Source organism: Mesoplodon mirus, assembly GCF_964341445.2.
Source record: "Mesoplodon mirus genome assembly, chromosome: X".
Taxonomy (NCBI): Eukaryota; Metazoa; Chordata; class Mammalia; order Artiodactyla; family Ziphiidae; genus Mesoplodon; species Mesoplodon mirus.
Genome location: NC_138981.1, coordinates 147,315,196 through 147,339,504, shown reverse-complemented (window position 1 = coordinate 147,339,504; position 24,309 = coordinate 147,315,196).

Here is a 24,309-nt window from a genome sequence, read left to right as displayed (position 1 = left end):
GGAAGAAACCAAAATGTGCATCAACAGAAAAATGCACCAAGAAGAAGTCGTCCATGTACACAATAGAATCTTAGCCATGAAAAAGCATGGAACAGTGCCGTTGGCACCACCATAGAAGGACCTAGCGATAATCACCACACTGGAAGTAAGAAAGAAACCGTAAGACAGACATCCTATGACATCACTTATAGGTGTTACCTAAGAATTGATACCCATGAAATAATTTCCAAGAGAAGGACACGCATAGATTCAGAAAACCAAATTATGTTTAACCAAATGGAAAGGTGTAAGGAATGTATGAATTAGGATATGGGGGTTAACAGACATATACTAATACATAGGAAATATATAATCACAAAATACCTAAGGAATACAAAGAGAGGTCTACTCAACACTCTATAATAACATACACGGGAATGGATCCAAAGAGGAATATAGACAGATACATTGATAGGATGAACCAGAAACTGTACACCTCGGAGAATCTACATTTTGATCAAATTTCCTCTGATAATTAAATTTAAAAAGCAAACAACAATTTAGGAGATATAAGCTCTTGGGGGTTTGCACTGGCACATTGCACTCTAATTCGCAGCTTACTACCACGATTGCCACGAAAGCTCTGTGGCCCAAAATCCCAGAGTTGGAAATGTAGAAATGCTGCCGCCTTGTGGCCGTTTCCCACAAGAGCGGCTTTGAACCCACAGCTAATGGTCACTTAACATTCACAAGGATTCAGGGCTGTAAAGGACACCTGCCCTAAAAAATTGTGCGGAGGTAGGGAATGGCCAAAAAAATTCAAAAGTGTTAAATTTTTCAAGGAGATTGGATGGAGGGGTAAGTTTTACTCACTCATTTTCAAAAAAGAGGAAAATGGATAAAAGCTCAACATCAGTAATTATTAGACTCATGCAAATCTAACCTCCAAAATGATTCCAACTCACACATGTGAACTACCATCAGCTGCAAGTCTACAAACATTAAATGCTGAAGGTGTTTTAGAGAACTGTGTACCCTCTAGCTGCTGGTGAGATGTAAAGTGGTGACAGCCAATAATGAGAATAGAAAGGAGCTGTGTTTAAAAGTAAAAATTGAGCCACCATTCCTTTCAGCAGGCCCACCGCTGAGACTCTCACCTGACAAGTCCAGAGTCGAGAAGGCACAGGCTTCAACAGCTGCACTGCAGGAATTTTCACAATAGCCAAGACACGGAAGCAACCAAAATGTCCATCACCATATCAGTTGAAAAAGAAGAAGTGGTCCATGTACACAATGGAATATTAGCCATGGAAAACAATGAAACACTGCTCTTTCAGGCACCATAGTTGAGCCTAGAGATAATCACAGAACATGAGGTAAGTCGGAAAGCAAAAGACATATCCTATGATATCACTTACAGGCATTATCTAACAACTGACACAAATGAACATATTTGCACAGAGAAAGACACTCACACACTTAGAAAACAAACTAGGCTTATCTAAAAGGAAAGGTGGGGGGAATGGAAAAATTAAGATTAGGGTTACCATACGTGTACAAATACCTATTAAATACACATAACAAAAAGACCGACCATATAGCAAGGGAGGTCTATGGAACACTCTGCAATAATTGACATGGGAAGGGGATCTGTGCATGAATATATATATATATATATATATATATATATATATATATATATATATATATATATATATATATATATATATATATATGTTAGGCACAAATGAACCAGATTGTGTACACCTAGGACAAACAATATTCTAATCATTGCCCCTATTAAAAAAACTAAAACAACAAACAAGAAATAATGTAACATAAACTTATGGGGTTTTCTCCTGGCACATTCCATTTTAATTTACAACCTAGGAACAGGGATTCCAGAACGGCTCTGCTGCCCTAGTAACGAGATTTGTGAATGGAGAAATGCTGCCGCCTAGTGGCTGCTTACCACAACAGCAGCTTTAAACCCAGTGCTAATGGTCACTAAATATTCACACTCATTACAGGCCTGTGAATGACACCTGCCCTCAAAAACAATCCTGGGAGCGAATATTGACCAAAACATTCAATTTTGAGGGCAACCTTTCAAGAAGACAATTTCAAGAGGTTAATTGTATTCTACGTTTTTTTCATTTGTTCATTAACAGAAATTTTAAAAGGTGTGGAAAAATGAACCTTAGAAAGAATTAAGGACATGCAAATCCAAATTACAAAAATCCTATCAGCTCACAACAGTCAGAATGACCATCAGCAAAAATTCTGCAAACAATAAATGCTGAAGGGGTTGTGGAAAAATGCCTAGGCTTGGTTCAACGTGGGACATGCTAAGAGCCAGTAAGGAAAACACAAAGGAGGTGCATTGAAAAGGTAAGTACTGAGCTACCATTCAATCAAGCATGCCCACTGCTGGCCCTATCGCCTGAGAGGATGAGAATCAAAAAGACACAGGCTGGACTTCACTGGTGGCGCAGTGGTTGAGAGTCCGCCGCCGAAGCAGGGGACACGGGTTTATGCCCCGGTTCGGGAAAATCACACATGCCGTGGAGCGGCTGGTCCCGTGAGCTATGGCTGCTGGGCCTGTGCGTCCAGAGCCTGTGCTCTGCAATCGGAGTGGCCATGGCAGTGAGTGGCCTACGTACTGCAAAACAAGAAAAAAATAGCCTGGCAATCCTGCCCTCCAGCAATATTTATCATAGCCAAAACTTGGAAGCTACGAAAATGTCCATCAACAGAGGAATGCACAAAGAAGAAGTGGTCCATGTACACAATGGAATATGACTCCAATAAAAAAATATAAACTCAATCTAGAAAACAAACAAAAGTAAAAAAAAAACACATCACCTTTGGGGGTTTATCCAGGCACATTCCACTCTAATTTATAACCGAGAAATACCACTGCAAGGTAGTCTGTTTCCCTAGTTAAAAGCTTGTGAAAAGCAGAAATGCTGCCACCCTCTGGCAGTGACCTGCAACAGCAGCTTTAAAAACTGTGCTAAGGGTCACTTCATATGCACCAGTACTGGAGGGCTGTAAATGAAACCTGCCCTCAGAATGTCATTAGGGAGGTAATGGCCAAAATATTTCTAAATGTCACACATACTTCACGAAAACAATTGGAAGAGGTAAGCTCTACTCACAGTTTGAATAAAAAAAGGACATGCCAGAAAGCTCAATTTCAATGGATTATGAGACGAATGCAAATCCAACCACAAACATATAGCAGCTCACACTTGTCAGAATAAACTTCAGCAAAAAAAAAACTACAAACAATAAATGCTGAAGGTGTTGTGCAGAAGTGCATACCCTCAACTTTAAGTGGGATGTGACCTGGTAAGAGCCACTAACGAGAACAGAATGGAGGTGCTTTTACTACGTAAATATTTTTCTACCATATGATCCAGCAGGCCCACTCCTGGGCCTATAACCTAAGAAGACAGAATTGGAAAGACACAGGGAGGCGAATGTGCATTGCCGCAGCATTACAATTGCCAAGTCATGGAAGCAACCAAAAAGTCCATCAACATATGAGTGGACAAAGAAAACTGGTACATGTACAGACGGAGTATTGGACAAGGAAAAAAAGGACACGATGTCATTTGCAGCACTGTAGATGAGTCTAGAGGCAATCACACAACGTGTAGTATGTCAGAAAGAGAAAGACACATATCGTATGATATCACTTTTAGGTATTACCTATAAATGGATACCAGTGAAGATATTTCCACAGAGAAGGGCAACCACTGATTCATTCAACAAACTTATGGTTCACCAATGGAAATTTGTGAGGATTGGATACATTAGGATATTGGGGTTAACAGACATATACAAACACAGGTGAAATATATCATCACCAAAGACCTACGGAATACCAAGAGAAGACTACTCAACATCCTGTCATAACGTACATGGGAAAAGGATTCCAGGAAGAATAGACATATGTTTATGTGTAAAAGAACCACATCTTGCACACCTAGAACAAGCCAAACTTTGTAATCAAACTTGCTGTGATAAAAATAAAAATTAAATTAAATAAACGAACAAGAAGTAGTGAGACATATACTTAAGGGGCTTTTCCCTGGCACACGCCATTCTAAATTACAACCTAGAACACAACTTCCATTGAGGCTCTGTTGCCCTAGTAACCAGATTTGGTAAAGTAGAACAGCTGCCACCTTGTGGGCGTTTCACACGACAGCAGCTTTAATCCCAGCGTTAATGGTCAGTTGATATTCAAAATAATTGCAGGCCTGTAAATCACACCTGCACTGAAAACAAATCCTGGGGTCGTATATCGACCAAAAAAATTCAAAGGCATCCATATTTCAAACCGACAGTTTCAAGAGGCATAATTTATGCACATTTGTCTTCTGTTTCTTTTTCTTTCTTTCTTTTTTCTTTTTTTTCAGCTTTCAAACTACTATTTATTTAATCATGTGTTCATTCTACAGATAATTTTTAAAGTGTCTACTATGTACTAATTGCAAGTTAGGTCCCAGGATTACAGCAGTGAGTTAAACAGATAAAATCCCCGGACCTTATGGAACTTAAAGCCTAGTGGGTGACTCGGTCAATAATCCACTTCATAGATAACTACGTAGTTATAATACAGGGTACAGTGAGAGGGCTAACAAAGGGCTCTAATTTAGGCTGGAGTTCAGAGAGGTTCCCCATGAAGAAATGATAGTTTACTTCTCAGGTACTTAATAAACAAAAGTGGTAAAATTAAATGGAAGTGTTTAAATGAACAGAGTTAGGTACCACTTTTAATTACATACATACATATACACACACATAAAATAGATCCCAACTTTCTAAATAAATTATAAGTAAATTGAACGCAAAATTTGTTAATAATGATAAAGTAGTACATATTCCAGAAATAAAGTCATGATGAGTAGCAAAAAAATCTAGGTACTGTTAATGTTATCACATTAATACATGTTTTAATGGTGATTTCAATGGCTATAGAAAAGGCATCTATGAAAAAAAACTGCTTAGTAAATTAGTAAAATAAGGAAATTCCTTAACCTAACGAGAGAAGGATTTTTTAAAGATCCTTTAGCAAATATATTTAATGATAAAACTTTAAAGTTAAAGTTTGGAGACCACAACTATTGCACATTGTTCTATAAGTCCTAGTCAATAGAATAAGAAAAGAATAAGCAGTGTAAGAATTAGAGAATGTGTCAGATAGACTGCACATCAGTCAATCTGTTGTGGTTTGGAAATTTAAAATGTTAACCACATTGCCCACTTCTGAAAGGAAGAGAAAGTTTGTCATTATTTGCAAATGATATGATAATCTTATCAAAATCAAGGCAAGGAATGGAAAAACTATGAATAAGATAATTCAGCAGAAATTTCCGGTAAGATAAAAAGTCAGCATAACAACTCAAAAGTATTTCTTTTACCAATTTTTTTTATACCAAGTCATTCTCAAGAGCAGCAAATATAATAAATACTTTTTTTTTTTGCGGTACACGGGCCTCTCACTGTTGTGGCCTCTCCCGCCGCGGAGCACAGGCTCCTGATGCGCAGGCACAGTGGCCATGGCTCATGGGCCCAGACGCTCCACGGCATGTGGGATCTTCCTGGACCGGGGCATGAACCCGCGTCCCCTGCATCAGCAGGCGGACTCTCAACCACGGCGCCACCAGGGAAGCCCACAAATATTATAACATGTCAAGAAATTAATTTTTTCAATGTTAGATTTTTATAGAGAAATTCTGAAATTTTGTGAAGGGCATAATAAGAAAATCTGAATAAATAAAGATTATTTTCAAGGAAGAAAGGGCACATTTTGATAAAAATATCTCCTTACGTTAAGCTACATATTTAATAAGTTCCAATAAAATTACAAAATGAATTCTTCAGCAAATTTGATAATCTGAATCCAAAGTTCATGTAAGTCAAAATACATGAATAGCTAAGGCAATTTTTTTTTATCTCCCTGAAGGACCTTCTCTCTTATTTCTTTTTTTTTAATTTTTTTTATTTTTTTATTTTTTATTTTTATTTTTTTTAATTTTTTGCTTTATAACAAATTTAATCAGTTATACATATACATGTTTCCATATCCCCTCCCTTTTGCGTCTCCCTCCCACTCTTTCTTTTTTCTTAAAACAACGGGAATGGAAAAAGGCTGAACATCAGGAATCAATAAAGCCATGCAAATCCAGTGTACACAAACGTTCACCTGACAGCCGTCAGAATGATCATCAGCAAAAAAAGTCTACAAAAAATAAATGCTGAAGGGGTTTTAGAGAACTGCGTACCCTTTAGCTGCTGGTGGGTTGCAACCTGGTAAGAGCCAGTCGTGAGAACAGAATGGAGGTGCGTTTAAGGGTAAAAATGGAGCTACCATGTGATCTGGTAGGCCCACTCATGGGCCTATCACCTGAGTAGACCAGAATCAAAAACACACAGGCTGGCAATCCTGCACTGCAGCAAGGTGTACCATAGCCAAACCTGGAAGAAACCAAAATGTGCATCAACAGAAAAATGCACCAAGAAGAAGTCGTCCATGTACACAATGGAATCTTAGCCATGAAAAAGCATGGAACAGTGCCGTTGGCACCACCATAGAAGGACCTAGCGATAATCACCACACTGGAAGTAAGAAAGAAACCGTAAGACAGACATCCTATGACATCACTTATAGGTGTTACCTAAGAATTGATACCCATGAAATAATTTCCAAGAGAAGGACACGCATAGATTCAGAAAACCAAATTATGTTTAACCAAATGGAAAGGTGTAAGGAATGTATGAATTAGGATATGGGGGTTAACAGACATATACTAATACATAGGAAATATATAATCACAAAATACCTAAGGAATACAAAGAGAGGTCTACTCAACACTCTATAATAACATACACGGGAATGGATCCAAAGAGGAATATAGACAGATACATTGATAGGATGAACCAGAAACTGTACACCTCGGAGAATCTACATTTTGATCAAATTTCCTCTGATAATTAAATTTAAAAAGCAAACAACAATTTAGGAGATATAAGCTCTTGGGGGTTTGCACTGGCACATTGCACTCTAATTCGCAGCTTACTACCACGATTGCCACGAAAGCTCTGTGGCCCAAAATCCCAGAGTTGGAAATGTAGAAATGCTGCCGCCTTGTGGCCGTTTCCCACAAGAGTGGCTTTGAACCCACAGCTAATGGTCACTTAACATTCACAAGGATTCAGGGCTGTAAAGGACACCTGCCCTAAAAAATTGTGCGGAGGTAGGGAATGGCCAAAAAAATTCAAAAGTGTTAAATTTTTCAAGGAGATTGGATGGAGGGGTAAGTTTTACTCACTCATTTTCAAAAAAGAGGAAAATGGATAAAAGCTCAACATCAGTAATTATTAGACTCATGCAAATCTAACCTCCAAAATGATTCCAACTCACACATGTCAACTACCATCAGCTGCAAGTCTACAAACATTAAATGCTGAAGGTGTTTTAGGGAACTGTGTACCCTCTAGCTGCTGGTGAGATGTAAAGTGGTGACAGCCAATAATAAGAATAGAAAGGAGCTGCGTTTAAAAGTAAAAATTGAGCCACCATTCCGTTCAGCAGGCCCACCGCTGAGACTCTCACCTGACAAGTCCAGAGTCGAGAAGGCACAGGCTTCAACAGCTGCACTGCAGGAATTTTCACAATAGCCAAGACACGGAAGCAACCAAAATGTCCATCACCATATCAGTTGAAAAAGAAGAAGTGGTCCATGTACACAATGGAATATTAGCCATGGAAAACAATGAAACACTGCTCTTTCAGGCACCATAGTTGAGCCTAGAGATAATCACAGAACATGAGGTAAGTCGGAAAGCAAAAGACATATCCTATGATATCACTTACAGGCATTATCTAACAACTGACACAAATGAACATATTTGCACAGAGAAAGACACTCACACACTTAGAAAACAAACTAGGCTTATCTAAAAGGAAAGGTGGGGGGAATGGAAAAATTAAGATTAGGGTTACCATACGTGTACAAATACCTATTAAATACACATAACAAAAAGACCGACCATATAGCAAGGGAGGTCTATGGAACACTCTGCAATAATTGACATGGGAAGGGGATCTGTGCATGAATATATATATATATATATATATATATATATATATATATATATATATATATATATATATATATATATATGTTAGGCACAAATGAACCAGATTGTGTACACCTAGGACAAACAATATTCTAATCATTGCCCCTATTAAAAAATCTAAAACAACAAACAAGAAATAATGTAACATAAACTTATGGGGTTTTCTCCTGGCACATTCCATTTTAATTTACAACCTAGGAACAGGGATTCCAGAACGGCTCTGCTGCCCTAGTAACGAGATTTGTGAATGGAGAAATGCTGCCGCCTAGTGGCTGCTTACCACAACAGCAGCTTTAAACCCAGTGCTAATGGTCACTAAATATTCACACTCATTACAGGCCTGTGAATGACACCTGCCCTCAAAAACAATCCTGGGAGCGAATATTGACCAAAACATTCAATTTTGAGGGCAACCTTTCAAGAAGACAATTTCAAGAGGTTAATTGTATTCTACGTTTTTTTCATTTGTTCATTAACAGAAATTTTAAAAGGTGTGGAAAAATGAACCTTAGAAAGAATTAAGGACATGCAAATCCAAATTACAAAAATCCTATCAGCTCACAACAGTCAGAATGACCATCAGCAAAAATTCTGCAAACAATAAATGCTGAAGGGGTTGTGGAAAAATGCCTAGGCTTGGTTCAACGTGGGACATGCTAAGAGCCAGTAAGGAAAACACAAAGGAGGTGCATTGAAAAGGTAAGTACTGAGCTACCATTCAATCAAGCATGCCCACTGCTGGCCCTATCGCCTGAGAGGATGAGAATCAAAAAGACACAGGCTGGACTTCACTGGTGGCGCAGTGGTTGAGAGTCCGCCGCCGAAGCAGGGGACACGGGTTTATGCCCCGGTTCGGGAAAATCACACATGCCGTGGAGCGGCTGGTCCCGTGAGCTATGGCTGCTGGGCCTGTGCGTCCAGAGCCTGTGCTCTGCAATCGGAGTGGCCATGGCAGTGAGTGGCCTACGTACTGCAAAACAAGAAAAAAACAGCCTGGCAATCCTGCCCTCCAGCAATATTTATCATAGCCAAAACTTGGAAGCTACGAAAATGTCCATCAACAGAGGAATGCACAAAGAAGAAGTGGTCCATGTACACAATGGAATATGACTCCAATAAAAAAATATAAACTCAATCTAGAAAACAAACAAAAGTAAAAAAAAAAAACACATCACCTTTGGGGGTTTATCCAGGCACATTCCACTCTAATTTATAACCGAGAAATACCACTGCAAGGTAGTCTGTTTCCCTAGTTAAAAGCTTGTGAAAAGCAGAAATGCTGCCACCCTCTGGCAGTGACCTGCAACAGCAGCTTTAAAAACTGTGCTAAGGGTCACTTCATATGCACCAGTACTGGAGGGCTGTAAATGAAACCTGCCCTCAGAATGTCATTAGGGAGGTAATGGCCAAAATATTTCTAAATGTCACACATACTTCACGAAAACAATTGGAAGAGGTAAGCTCTACTCACAGTTTGAATAAAAAAAGGACATGCCAGAAAGCTCAATTTCAATGGATTATGAGACGAATGCAAATCCAACCACAAACATATAGCAGCTCACACTTGTCAGAATAAACTTCAGCAAAAAAAAACTACAAACAATAAATGCTGAAGGTGTTGTGCAGAAGTGCATACCCTCAACTTTAAGTGGGATGTGACCTGGTAAGAGCCACTAACGAGAACAGAATGGAGGTGCTTTTACTACGTAAATATTTTTCTACCATATGATCCAGCAGGCCCACTCCTGGGCCTATAACCTAAGAAGACAGAATTGGAAAGACACAGGGAGGCGAATGTGCATTGCCGCAGCATTACAATTGCCAAGTCATGGAAGCAACCAAAAAGTCCATCAACATATGAGTGGACAAAGAAAACTGGTACATGTACAGACGGAGTATTGGACAAGGAAAAAAAGGACACGATGTCATTTGCAGCACTGTAGATGAGTCTAGAGGCAATCACACAACGTGTAGTATGTCAGAAAGAGAAAGACACATATCGTATGATATCACTTTTAGGTATTACCTATAAATGGATACCAGTGAAGATATTTCCACAGAGAAGGGCAACCACTGATTCATTCAACAAACTTATGGTTCACCAATGGAAATTTGTGAGGATTGGATACATTAGGATATTGGGGTTAACAGACATATACAAACACAGGTGAAATATATCATCACCAAAGACCTACGGAATACCAAGAGAAGACTACTCAACATCCTGTCATAACGTACATGGGAAAAGGATTCCAGGAAGAATAGACATATGTTTATGTGTAAAAGAACCACATCTTGCACACCTAGAACAAGCCAAACTTTGTAATCAAACTTGCTGTGATAAAAATAAAAATTAAATTAAATAAACGAACAAGAAGTAGTGAGACATATACTTAAGGGGCTTTTCCCTGGCACACGCCATTCTAAATTACAACCTAGAACACAACTTCCATTGAGGCTCTGTTGCCCTAGTAACCAGATTTGGTAAAGTAGAACAGCTGCCACCTTGTGGGCGTTTCACACGACAGCAGCTTTAATCCCAGCGTTAATGGTCAGTTGATATTCAAAATAATTGCAGGCCTGTAAATCACACCTGCACTGAAAACAAATCCTGGGGTCGTATATCGACCAAAAAAATTCAAAGGCATCCATATTTCAAACCGACAGTTTCAAGAGGCATAATTTATGCACATTTGTCTTCTGTTTCTTTTTCTTTCTTTCTTTTTTCTTTTTTTTCAGCTTTCAAACTACTATTTATTTAATCATGTGTTCATTCTACAGATAATTTTTAAAGTGTCTACTATGTACTAATTGCAAGTTAGGTCCCAGGATTACAGCAGTGAGTTAAACAGATAAAATCCCCGGACCTTATGGAACTTAAAGCCTAGTGGGTGACTCGGTCAATAATCCACTTCATAGATAACTACGTAGTTATAATACAGGGTACAGTGAGAGGGCTAACAAAGGGCTCTAATTTAGGCTGGAGTTCAGAGAGGTTCCCCATGAAGAAATGATAGTTTACTTCTCAGGTACTTAATAAACAAAAGTGGTAAAATTAAATGGAAGTGTTTAAATGAACAGAGTTAGGTACCACTTTTAATTACATACATACATATACACACACATAAAATAGATCCCAACTTTCTAAATAAATTATAAGTAAATTGAACGCAAAATTTGTTAATAATGATAAAGTAGTACATATTCCAGAAATAAAGTCATGATGAGTAGCAAAAAAATCTAGGTACTGTTAATGTTATCACATTAATACATGTTTTAATGGTGATTTCAATGGCTATAGAAAAGGCATCTATGAAAAAAAACTGCTTAGTAAATTAGTAAAATAAGGAAATTCCTTAACCTAACGAGAGAAGGATTTTTTAAAGATCCTTTAGCAAATATATTTAATGATAAAACTTTAAAGTTAAAGTTTGGAGACCACAACTATTGCACATTGTTCTATAAGTCCTAGTCAATAGAATAAGAAAAGAATAAGCAGTGTAAGAATTAGAGAATGTGTCAGATAGACTGCACATCAGTCAATCTGTTGTGGTTTGGAAATTTAAAATGTTAACCACATTGCCCACTTCTGAAAGGAAGAGAAAGTTTGTCATTATTTGCAAATGATATGATAATCTTATCAAAATCAAGGCAAGGAATGGAAAAACTATGAATAAGATAATTCAGCAGAAATTTCCGGTAAGATAAAAAGTCAGCATAACAACTCAAAAGTATTTCTTTTACCAATTTTTTTTATACCAAGTCATTCTCAAGAGCAGCAAATATAATAAATACTTTTTTTTTTTGCGGTACACGGGCCTCTCACTGTTGTGGCCTCTCCCGCCACGGAGCACAGGCTCCTGATGCGCAGGCACAGTGGCCATGGCTCATGGGCCCAGACGCTCCACGGCATGTGGGATCTTCCTGGACCGGGGCATGAACCCGCGTCCCCTGCATCAGCAGGCGGACTCTCAACCACGGCGCCACCAGGGAAGCCCACAAATATTATAACATGTCAAGAAATTAATTTTTTCAATGTTAGATTTTTATAGAGAAATTCTGAAATTTTGTGAAGGGCATAATAAGAAAATCTGAATAAATAAAGATTATTTTCAAGGAAGAAAGGGCACATTTTGATAAAAATATCTCCTTACGTTAAGCTACATATTTAATAAGTTCCAATAAAATTACAAAATGAATTCTTCAGCAAATTTGATAATCTGAATCCAAAGTTCATGTAAGTCAAAATACATGAATAGCTAAGGCAATTTTTTTTTATCTCCCTGAAGGACCTTCTCTCTTATTTCTTTTTTTTTATTTTTTTTTATTTTTTTATTTTTTATTTTTATTTTTTTTAATTTTTTGCTTTATAACAAATTTAATCAGTTATACATATACATGTTTCCATATCCCCTCCCTTTTGCGTCTCCCTCCCACTCTTTCTTTTTTCTTAAAACAACGGGAATGGAAAAAGGCTGAACATCAGGAATCAATAAAGCCATGCAAATCCAGTGTACACAAACGTTCACCTGACAGCCGTCAGAATGATCATCAGCAAAAAAAGTCTACAAAAAATAAATGCTGAAGGGGTTTTAGAGAACTGCGTACCCTTTAGCTGCTGGTGGGTTGCAACCTGGTAAGAGCCAGTCGTGAGAACAGAATGGAGGTGCGTTTAAGGGTAAAAATGGAGCTACCATGTGATCTGGTAGGCCCACTCATGGGCCTATCACCTGAGTAGACCAGAATCAAAAACACACAGGCTGGCAATCCTGCACTGCAGCAAGGTGTACCATAGCCAAACCTGGAAGAAACCAAAATGTGCATCAACAGAAAAAGGCACCAAGAAGAAGTCGTCCATGTACACAATGGAATCTTAGCCATGAAAAAGCATGGAACAGTGCCGTTGGCACCACCATAGAAGGACCTAGCGATAATCACCACACTGGAAGTAAGAAAGAAACCGTAAGACAGACATCCTATGACATCACTTATAGGTGTTACCTAAGAATTGATACCCATGAAATAATTTCCAAGAGAAGGACACGCATAGATTCAGAAAACCAAATTATGTTTAACCAAATGGAAAGGTGTAAGGAATGTATGAATTAGGATATGGGGGTTAACAGACATATACTAATACATAGGAAATATATAATCACAAAATACCTAAGGAATACAAAGAGAGGTCTACTCAACACTCTATAATAACATACACGGGAATGGATCCAAAGAGGAATATAGACAGATACATTGATAGGATGAACCAGAAACTGTACACCTCGGAGAATCTACATTTTGATCAAATTTCCTCTGATAATTAAATTTAAAAAGCAAACAACAATTTAGGAGATATAAGCTCTTGGGGGTTTGCACTGGCACATTGCACTCTAATTCGCAGCTTACTACCACGATTGCCACGAAAGCTCTGTGGCCCAAAATCCCAGAGTTGGAAATGTAGAAATGCTGCCGCCTTGTGGCCGTTTCCCACAAGAGCGGCTTTGAACCCACAGCTAATGGTCACTTAACATTCACAAGGATTCAGGGCTGTAAAGGACACCTGCCCTAAAAAATTGTGCGGAGGTAGGGAATGGCCAAAAAAATTCAAAAGTGTTAAATTTTTCAAGGAGATTGGATGGAGGGGTAAGTTTTACTCACTCATTTTCAAAAAAGAGGAAAATGGATAAAAGCTCAACATCAGTAATTATTAGACTCATGCAAATCTAACCTCCAAAATGATTCCAACTCACACATGTCAACTACCATCAGCTGCAAGTCTACAAACATTAAATGCTGAAGGTGTTTTAGGGAACTGTGTACCCTCTAGCTGCTGGTGAGATGTAAAGTGGTGACAGCCAATAATAAGAATAGAAAGGAGCTGCGTTTAAAAGTAAAAATTGAGCCACCATTCCGTTCAGCAGGCCCACCGCTGAGACTCTCACCTGACAAGTCCAGAGTCGAGAAGGCACAGGCTTCAACAGCTGCACTGCAGGAATTTTCACAATAGCCAAGACACGGAAGCAACCAAAATGTCCATCACCATATCAGTTGAAAAAGAAGAAGTGGTCCATGTACACAATGGAATATTAGCCATGGAAAACAATGAAACACTGCTCTTTCAGGCACCATAGTTGAGCCTAGAGATAATCACAGAACATGAGGTAAGTCGGAAAGCAAAAGACATATCCTATGATATCACTTACAGGCATTATCTAACAACTGACACAAATGAACATATTTGCACAGAGAAAGACACTCACACACTTAGAAAACAAACTAGGCTTATCTAAAAGGAAAGGTGGGGGGAATGGAAAAATTAAGATTAGGGTTACCATACGTGTACAAATACCTATTAAATACACATAACAAAAAGACCGACCATATAGCAAGGGAGGTCTATGGAACACTCTGCAATAATTGACATGGGAAGGGGATCTGTGCATGAATATATATATATATATATATATATATATATATATATATATATATATATATATATATATATGTTAGGCACAAATGAACCAGATTGTGTACACCTAGGACAAACAATATTCTAATCATTGCCCCTATTAAAAAAACTAAAACAACAAACAAGAAATAATGTAACATAAACTTATGGGGTTTTCTCCTGGCACATTCCATTTTAATTTACAACCTAGGAACAGGGATTCCAGAACGGCTCTGCTGCCCTAGTAACGAGATTTGTGAATGGAGAAATGCTGCCGCCTAGTGGCTGCTTACCACAACAGCAGCTTTAAACCCAGTGCTAATGGTCACTAAATATTCACACTCATTACAGGCCTGTGAATGACACCTGCCCTCAAAAACAATCCTGGGAGCGAATATTGACCAAAAAATTCAATTTTGAGGGCAACCTTTCAAGAAGACAATTTCAAGAGGTTAATTGTATTCTACGTTTTTTTCATTTGTTCATTAACAGAAATTTTAAAAGGTGTGGAAAAATGAACCTTAGAAAGAATTAAGGACATGCAAATCCAAATTACAAAAATCCTATCAGCTCACAACAGTCAGAATGACCATCAGCAAAAATTCTGCAAACAATAAATGCTGAAGGGGTTGTGGAAAAATGCCTAGGCTTGGTTCAACGTGGGACATGCTAAGAGCCAGTAAGGAAAACACAAAGGAGGTGCATTGAAAAGGTAAGTACTGAGCTACCATTCAATCAAGCATGCCCACTGCTGGCCCTATCGCCTGAGAGGATGAGAATCAAAAAGACACAGGCTGGACTTCACTGGTGGCGCAGTGGTTGAGAGTCCGCCGCCGAAGCAGGGGACACGGGTTTATGCCCCGGTTCGGGAAAATCACACATGCCGTGGAGCGGCTGGTCCCGTGAGCTATGGCTGCTGGGCCTGTGCGTCCAGAGCCTGTGCTCTGCAATCGGAGTGGCCATGGCAGTGAGTGGCCTACGTACTGCAAAACAAGAAAAAAACAGCCTGGCAATCCTGCCCTCCAGCAATATTTATCATAGCCAAAACTTGGAAGCTACGAAAATGTCCATCAACAGAGGAATGCACAAAGAAGAAGTGGTCCATGTACACAATGGAATATGACTCCAATAAAAAAATATAAACTCAATCTAGAAAACAAACAAAAGTAAAAAAAAAAAAACACATCACCTTTGGGGGTTTATCCAGGCACATTCCACTCTAATTTATAACCGAGAAATACCACTGCAAGGTAGTCTGTTTCCCTAGTTAAAAGCTTGTGAAAAGCAGAAATGCTGCCACCCTCTGGCAGTGACCTGCAACAGCAGCTTTAAAAACTGTGCTAAGGGTCACTTCATATGCACCAGTACTGGAGGGCTGTAAATGAAACCTGCCCTCAGAATGTCATTAGGGAGGTAATGGCCAAAATATTTCTAAATGTCACACATACTTCACGAAAACAATTGGAAGAGGTAAGCTCTACTCACAGTTTGAATAAAAAAAGGACATGCCAGAAAGCTCAATTTCAATGGATTATGAGACGAATGCAAATCCAACCACAAACATATAGCAGCTCACACTTGTCAGAATAAACTTCAGCAAAAAAGAACTACAAACAATAAATGCTGAAGGTGTTGTGCAGAAGTGCATACCCTCAACTTTAAGTGGGATGTGACCTGGTAAGAGCCACTAACGAGAACAGAATGGAGGTGCTTTTACTACGTAAATATTTTTCTACCATATGATCCAGCAGGCCCACTCCTGGGCCTATAACCTAAGAAGACAGAATTGGAAAGACACAGGGAGGCGAATGTGCATTGCCGCAGCATTACAATTGCCAAGTCATGGAAGCAACCAAAAAGTCCATCAACATATGAGTGGACAAAGAAAACTGGTACATGTACAGACGGAGTATTGGACAAGGAAAAAAAGGACACGATGTCATTTGCAGCACTGTAGATGAGTCTAGAGGCAATCACACAACGTGTAGTATGTCAGAAAGAGAAAGACACATATCGTATGATATCACTTTTAGGTATTACCTGTAAATGGATACCAGTGAAGATATTTCCACAGAGAAGGGCAACCACTGATTCATTCAACAAACTTATGGTTCACCAATGGAAATTTGTGAGGATTGGATACATTAGGATATTGGGGTTAACAGACATATACAAACACAGGTGAAATATATCATCACCAAAGACCTACGGAATACCAAGAGAAGACTACTCAACATCCTGTCATAACGTACATGGGAAAAGGATTCCAGGAAGAATAGACATATGTTTATGTGTCAAAGAACCACATCTTGCACACCTAGAACAAGCCAAACTTTGTAATCAAACTTGCTGTGATAAAAATAAAAATTAAATTAAATAAACGAACAAGAAGTAGTGAGACATATACTTAAGGGGCTTTTCCCTGGCACACGCCATTCTAAATTACAACCTAGAACACAACTTCCATTGAGGCTCTGTTGCCCTAGTAACCAGATTTGGTAAAGTAGAACAGCTGCCACCTTGTGGGCGTTTCACACGACAGCAGCTTTAATCCCAGCGTTAATGGTCAGTTGATATTCAAAATAATTGCAGGCCTGTAAATCACACCTGCACTGAAAACAAATCCTGGGGTCGTATATCGACCAAAAAAATTCAAAGGCATCCATATTTCAAACCGACAGTTTCAAGAGGCATAATTTATGCACATTTGTCTTCTGTTTCTTTTTCTTTCTTTCTTTTTTCTTTTTTTTCAGCTTTCAAACTACTATTTATTTAATCATGTGTTCATTCTACAGATAATTTTTAAAGTGTCTACTATGTACTAATTGCAAGTTAGGTCCCAGGATTACAGCAGTGAGTTAAACAGATAAAATCCCCGGACCTTATGGAACTTAAAGCCTAGTGGGTGACTCGGTCAATAATCCACTTCATAGATAACTACGTAGTTATAATACAGGGTACAGTGAGAGGGCTAACAAAGGGCTCTAATTTAGGCTGGAGTTCAGAGAGGTTCCCCATGAAGAAATGATAGTTTACTTCTCAGGTACTTAATAAACAAAAGTGGTAAAATTAAATGGAAGTGTTTAAATGAACAGAGTTAGGTACCACTTTTAATTACATACATACATATACACACACATAAAATAGATCCCAACTTTCTAAATAAATTATAAGTAAATTGAACGCAAAATTTGTTAATAATGATAAAGTAGTACATATTCCAGAAATAAAGTCATGATGAGTAGCAAAAAAATCTAGGTACTGTTAATGTTATCACATTAATACATGTTTTAATGGTGATTTCAATGGCTATAGAAAAGGCATCTATGAAAAAAAACTGCTTAGTAAATTAGTAAAATAAGGAAATTCCTTAACCTAACGAGAGAAGGATTTTTTAAAGATCCTTTAGCAAATATATTTAATGATAAAACTTTAAAGTTAAAGTTTGGAGACCACAACTATTGCACATTGTTCTATAAGTCCTAGTCAATAGAATAAGAAAAGAATAAGCAGTGTAAGAATTAGAGAATGTGTCAGATAGACTGCACATCAGTCAATCTGTTGTGGTTTGGAAATTTAAAATGTTAACCACATTGCCCACTTCTGAAAGGAAGAGAAAGTTTGTCATTATTTGCAAATGATATGATAATCTTATCAAAATCAAGGCAAGGAATGGAAAAACTATGAATAAGATAATTCAGCAGAAATTTCCGGTAAGATAAAAAGTCAGCATAACAACTCAAAAGTATTTCTTTTACCAATTTTTTTTATACCAAGTCATTCTCAAGAGCAGCAAATATAATAAATACTTTTTTTTTTTGCGGTACACGGGCCTCTCACTGTTGTGGCCTCTCCCGCCGCGGAGCACAGGCTCCTGCTGCGCAGGCACAGTGGCCATGGCTCATGGGCCCAGACGCTCCACGGCATGTGGGATCTTCCTGGACCGGGGCATGAACCCGCGTCCCCTGCATCAGCAGGCGGACTCTCAACCACGGCGCCACCAGGGAAGCCCACAAATATTATAACATGTCAAGAAATTAATTTTTTCAATGTTAGATTTTTATAGAGAAATTCTGAAATTTTGTGAAGGGCATAATAAGAAAATCTGAATAAATAAAGATTATTTTCAAGGAAGAAAGGGCACATTTTGATAAAAATATCTCCTTACGTTAAGCTACATATTTAATAAGTTCCAATAAAATTACAAAATGAATTCTTCAGCAAATTTGATAATCTGAATCCAAAGTTCATGTAAGTCAAAATACATGAATAGCTAAGGCAATTTTTTTTTTATCTCCCTGAAGGACCTTCTCTCTTATTTCTTTTTTTTTAATTTTTTTTATTTTTTTATTTTTTATTTTTATTTTTTTTAATTTTTTGCTTTATAACAAATTTAATCAGTTATACATATACATGTTTCCATATCCCCTCCCTTTTGCGTCTCCCTCCCACTCTTTCTTTTTTCTTAAAACAACGGGAATGGAAAAAGGCTGAACATCAGGAATCAATAAAGCCATGCAAATCCAGTGTACACAAACGTTCACCTGACAGCCGTCAGAATGATCATCAGCAAAAAAAGTCTACAAAAAATAAATGCTGAAGGGGTTTTAGAGAACTGCGTACCCTTTAGCTGCTGGTGGGTTGCAACCTGGTAAGAGCCAGTCGTGAGAACAGAATGGAGGTGCGTTTAAGGGTAAAAATGGAGCTACCATGTGATCTGGTAGGCCCACTCATGGGCCTATCACCTGAGTAGACCAGAATCAAAAACACACAGGCTGGCAATCCTGCACTGCAGCAAGGTGTACCATAGCCAAACCTGGAAGAAACCAAAATGTGCATCAACAGAAAAATGCACCAAGAAGAAGTCGTCCATGTACACAATGGAATCTTAGCCATGAAAAAGCATGGAACAGTGCCGTTGGCACCACCATAGAAGGACCTAGCGATAATCACCACACTGGAAGTAAGAAAGAAACCGTAAGACAGACATCCTATGACATCACTTATAGGTGTTACCTAAGAATTGATACCCATGAAATAATTTCCAAGAGAAGGACACGCATAGATTCAGAAAACCAAATTATGTTTAACCAAATGGAAAGGTGTAAGGAATGTATGAATTAGGATATGGGGGTTAACAGACATATACTAATACATAGGAAATATATAATCACAAAATACCTAAGGAATACAAAGAGAGGTCTACTCAACACTCTATAATAACATACACGGGAATGGATCCAAAGAGGAATATAGACAGATACATTGATAGGATGAACCAGAAACTGTACACCTCGGAGAATCTACATTTTGATCAAATTTCCTCTGATAATTAAATTTAAAAAGCAAACAACAATTTAGGAGATATAAGCTCTTGGGGGTTTGCACTGGCACATTGCACTCTAATTCGCAGCTTACTACCACGATTGCCACGAAAGCTCTGTGGCCCAAAATCCCAGAGTTGGAAATGTAGAAATGCTGCCGCCTTGTGGCCGTTTCCCACAAGAGCGGCTTTGAACCCACAGCTAATGGTCACTTAACATTCACAAGGATTCAGGGCTGTAAAGGACACCTGCCCTAAAAAATTGTGCGGAGGTAGGGAATGGCCAAAAAAATTCAAAAGTGTTAAATTTTTCAAGGAGATTGGATGGAGGGGTAAGTTTTACTCACTCATTTTCGAAAAAGAGGAAAATGGATAAAAGCTCAACATCAGTAATTATTAGACTCATGCAAATCTAACCTCCAAAATGATTCCAACTCACACATGTCAACTACCATCAGCTGCAAGTCTACAAACATTAAATGCTGAAGGTGTTTTAGGGAACTGTGTACCCTCTAGCTGCTGGTGAGATGTAAAGTGGTGACAGCCAATAATAAGAATAGAAAGGAGCTGCGTTTAAAAGTAAAAATTGAGCCACCATTCCGTTCAGCAGGCCCACCGCTGAGACTCTCACCTGACAAGTCCAGAGTCGAGAAGGCACAGGCTTCAACAGCTGCACTGCAGGAATTTTCACAATAGCCAAGACACGGAAGCAACCAAAATGTCCATCACCATATCAGTTGAAAAAGAAGAAGTGGTCCATGTACACAATGGAATATTAGCCATGGAAAACAATGAAACACTGCTCTTTCAGGCACCATAGTTGAGCCTAGAGATAATCACAGAACATGAGGTAAGTCGGAAAGCAAAAGACATATCCTATGATATCACTTACAGGCATTATCTAACAACTGACACAAATGAACATATTTGCACAGAGAAAGACACTCACACACTTAGAAAACAAACTAGGCTTATCTAAAAGGAAAGGTGGGGGGAATGGAAAAATTAAGATTAGGGTTACCATACGTGTACAAATACCTATTAAATACACATAACAAAAAGACCGACCATATAGCAAGGGAGGTCTATGGAACACTCTGCAATAATTGACATGGGAAGGGGATCTGTGCATGAATATATATATATGTATATGTTAGGCACAAATGAACCAGATTGTGTACACCTAGGACAAACAATATTCTAATCATTGCCCCTATTAAAAAAACTAAAACAACAAACAAGAAATAATGTAACATAAACTTATGGGGTTTTCTCCTGGCACATTCCATTTTAATTTACAACCTAGGAACAGGGATTCCAGAACGGCTCTGCTGCCCTAGTAACGAGATTTGTGAATGGAGAAATGCTGCCGCCTAGTGGCTGCTTACCACAACAGCAGCTTTAAACCCAGTGCTAATGGTCACTAAATATTCACACTCATTACAGGCCTGTGAATGACACCTGCCCTCAAAAACAATCCTGGGAGCGAATATTGACCAAAACATTCAATTTTGAGGGCAACCTTTCAAGAAGACAATTTCAAGAGGTTAATTGTATTCTACGTTTTTTTCATTTGTTCATTAACAGAAATTTTAAAAGGTGTGGAAAAATGAACCTTAGAAAGAATTAAGGACATGCAAATCCAAATTACAAAAATCCTATCAGCTCACAACAGTCAGAATGACCATCAGCAAAAATTCTGCAAACAATAAATGCTGAAGGGGTTGTGGAAAAATGCCTAGGCTTGGTTCAACGTGGGACATGCTAAGAGCCAGTAAGGAAAACACAAAGGAGGTGCATTGAAAAGGTAAGTACTGAGCTACCATTCAATCAAGCATGCCCACTGCTGGCCCTATCGCCTGAGAGGATGAGAATCAAAAAGACACAGGCTGGACTTCACTGGTGGCGCAGTGGTTGAGAGTCCGCCGCCGAAGCAGGGGACACGGGTTTATGCCCCGGTTCGGGAAAATCACACATGCCGTGGAGCGGCTGGTCCCGTGAGCTATGGCTGCTGGGCCTGTGCGTCCAGAGCCTGTGCTCTGCAATCGGAGTGGCCATGGCAGTGAGTGGCCTACGTACTGCAAAACAAGAAAAAAACAGCCTGGCAATCCTGCCCTCCAGCAATATTTATCATAGCCAAAACTTGGAAGCTACGAAAATGTCCATCAACAGAGGAATGCACAAAGAAGAAGTGGTCCATGTACACAATGGAATATGACTCCAATAAAAAAATATAAACTCAATCTAGAAAACAAACAAAAGTAAAAAAAAAAAAACACATCACCTTTGGGGGTTTATCCAGGCACATTCCACTCTAATTTATAACCGAGAAATACCACTGCAAGGTAGTCTGTTTCCCTAGTTAAAAGCTTGTGAAAAGCAGAAATGCTGCCACCCTCTGGCAGTGACCTGCAACAGCAGCTTTAAAAACTGTGCTAAGGGTCACTTCATATGCACCAGTACTGGAGGGCTGTAAATGAAACCTGCCCTCAGAATGTCATTAGGGAGGTAATGGCCAAAATATTTCTAAATGTCACACATACTTCACGAAAACAATTGGAAGAGGTAAGCTCTACTCACAGTTTGAATAAAAAAAGGACATGCCAGAAAGCTCAATTTCAATGGATTATGAGACGAATGCAAATCCAACCACAAACATATAGCAGCTCACACTTGTCAGAATAAACTTCATCAAAAAAAAACACTACAAACAATAAATGCTGAAGGTGTTGTGCAGAAGTGCATACCCTCAACTTTAAGTGGGATGTGACCTGGTAAGAGCCACTAACGAGAACAGAATGGAGGTGCTTTTACTACGTAAATATTTTTCTACCATATGATCCAGCAGGCCCACTCCTGGGCCTATAACCTAAGAAGACAGAATTGGAAAGACACAGGGAGGCGAATGTGCATTGCCGCAGCATTACAATTGCCAAGTCATGGAAGCAACCAAAAAGTCCATCAACATATGAGTGGACAAAGAAAACTGGTACATGTACAGACGGAGTATTGGACAAGGAAAAAAAGGACACGATGTCATTTGCAGCACTGTAGATGAGTCTAGAGGCAATCACACAACGTGTAGTATGTCAGAAAGAGAAAGACACATATCGTATGATATCACTTTTAGGTATTACCTATAAATGGATACCAGTGAAGATATTTCCACAGAGAAGGGCAACCACTGATTCATTCAACAAACTTATGGTTCACCAATGGAAATTTGTGAGGATTGGATACATTAGGATATTGGGGTTAACAGACATATACAAACACAGGTGAAATATATCATCACCAAAGACCTACGGAATACCAAGAGAAGACTACTCAACATCCTGTCATAACGTACATGGGAAAAGGATTCCAGGAAGAATAGACATATGTTTATGTGTAAAAGAACCACATCTTGCACACCTAGAACAAGCCAAACTTTGTAATCAAACTTGCTGTGATAAAAATAAAAATTAAATTAAATAAACGAACAAGAAGTAGTGAGACATATACTTAAGGGGCTTTTCCCTGGCACACGCCATTCTAAATTACAACCTAGAACACAACTTCCATTGAGGCTCTGTTGCCCTAGTAACCAGATTTGGTAAAGTAGAACAGCTGCCACCTTGTGGGCGTTTCACACGACAGCAGCTTTAATCCCAGCGTTAATGGTCAGTTGATATTCAAAATAATTGCAGGCCTGTAAATCACACCTGCACTGAAAACAAATCCTGGGGTCGTATATCGACCAAAAAAATTCAAAGGCATCCATATTTCAAACCGACAGTTTCAAGAGGCATAATTTATGCACATTTGTCTTCTGTTTCTTTTTCTTTCTTTCTTTTTTCTTTTTTTTCAGCTTTCAAACTACTATTTATTTAATCATGTGTTCATTCTACAGATAATTTTTAAAGTGTCTACTATGTACTAATTGCAAGTTAGGTCCCAGGATTACAGCAGTGAGTTAAACAGATAAAATCCCCGGACCTTATGGAACTTAAAGCCTAGTGGGTGACTCGGTCAATAATCCACTTCATAGATAACTACGTAGTTATAATACAGGGTACAGTGAGAGGGCTAACAAAGGGCTCTAATTTAGGCTGGAGTTCAGAGAGGTTCCCCATGAAGAAATGATAGTTTACTTCTCAGGTACTTAATAAACAAAAGTGGTAAAATTAAATGGAAGTGTTTAAATGAACAGAGTTAGGTACCACTTTTAATTACATACATACATATACACACACATAAAATAGATCCCAACTTTCTAAATAAATTATAAGTAAATTGAACGCAAAATTTGTTAATAATGATAAAGTAGTACATATTCCAGAAATAAAGTCATGATGAGTAGCAAAAAAATCTAGGTACTGTTAATGTTATCACATTAATACATGTTTTAATGGTGATTTCAATG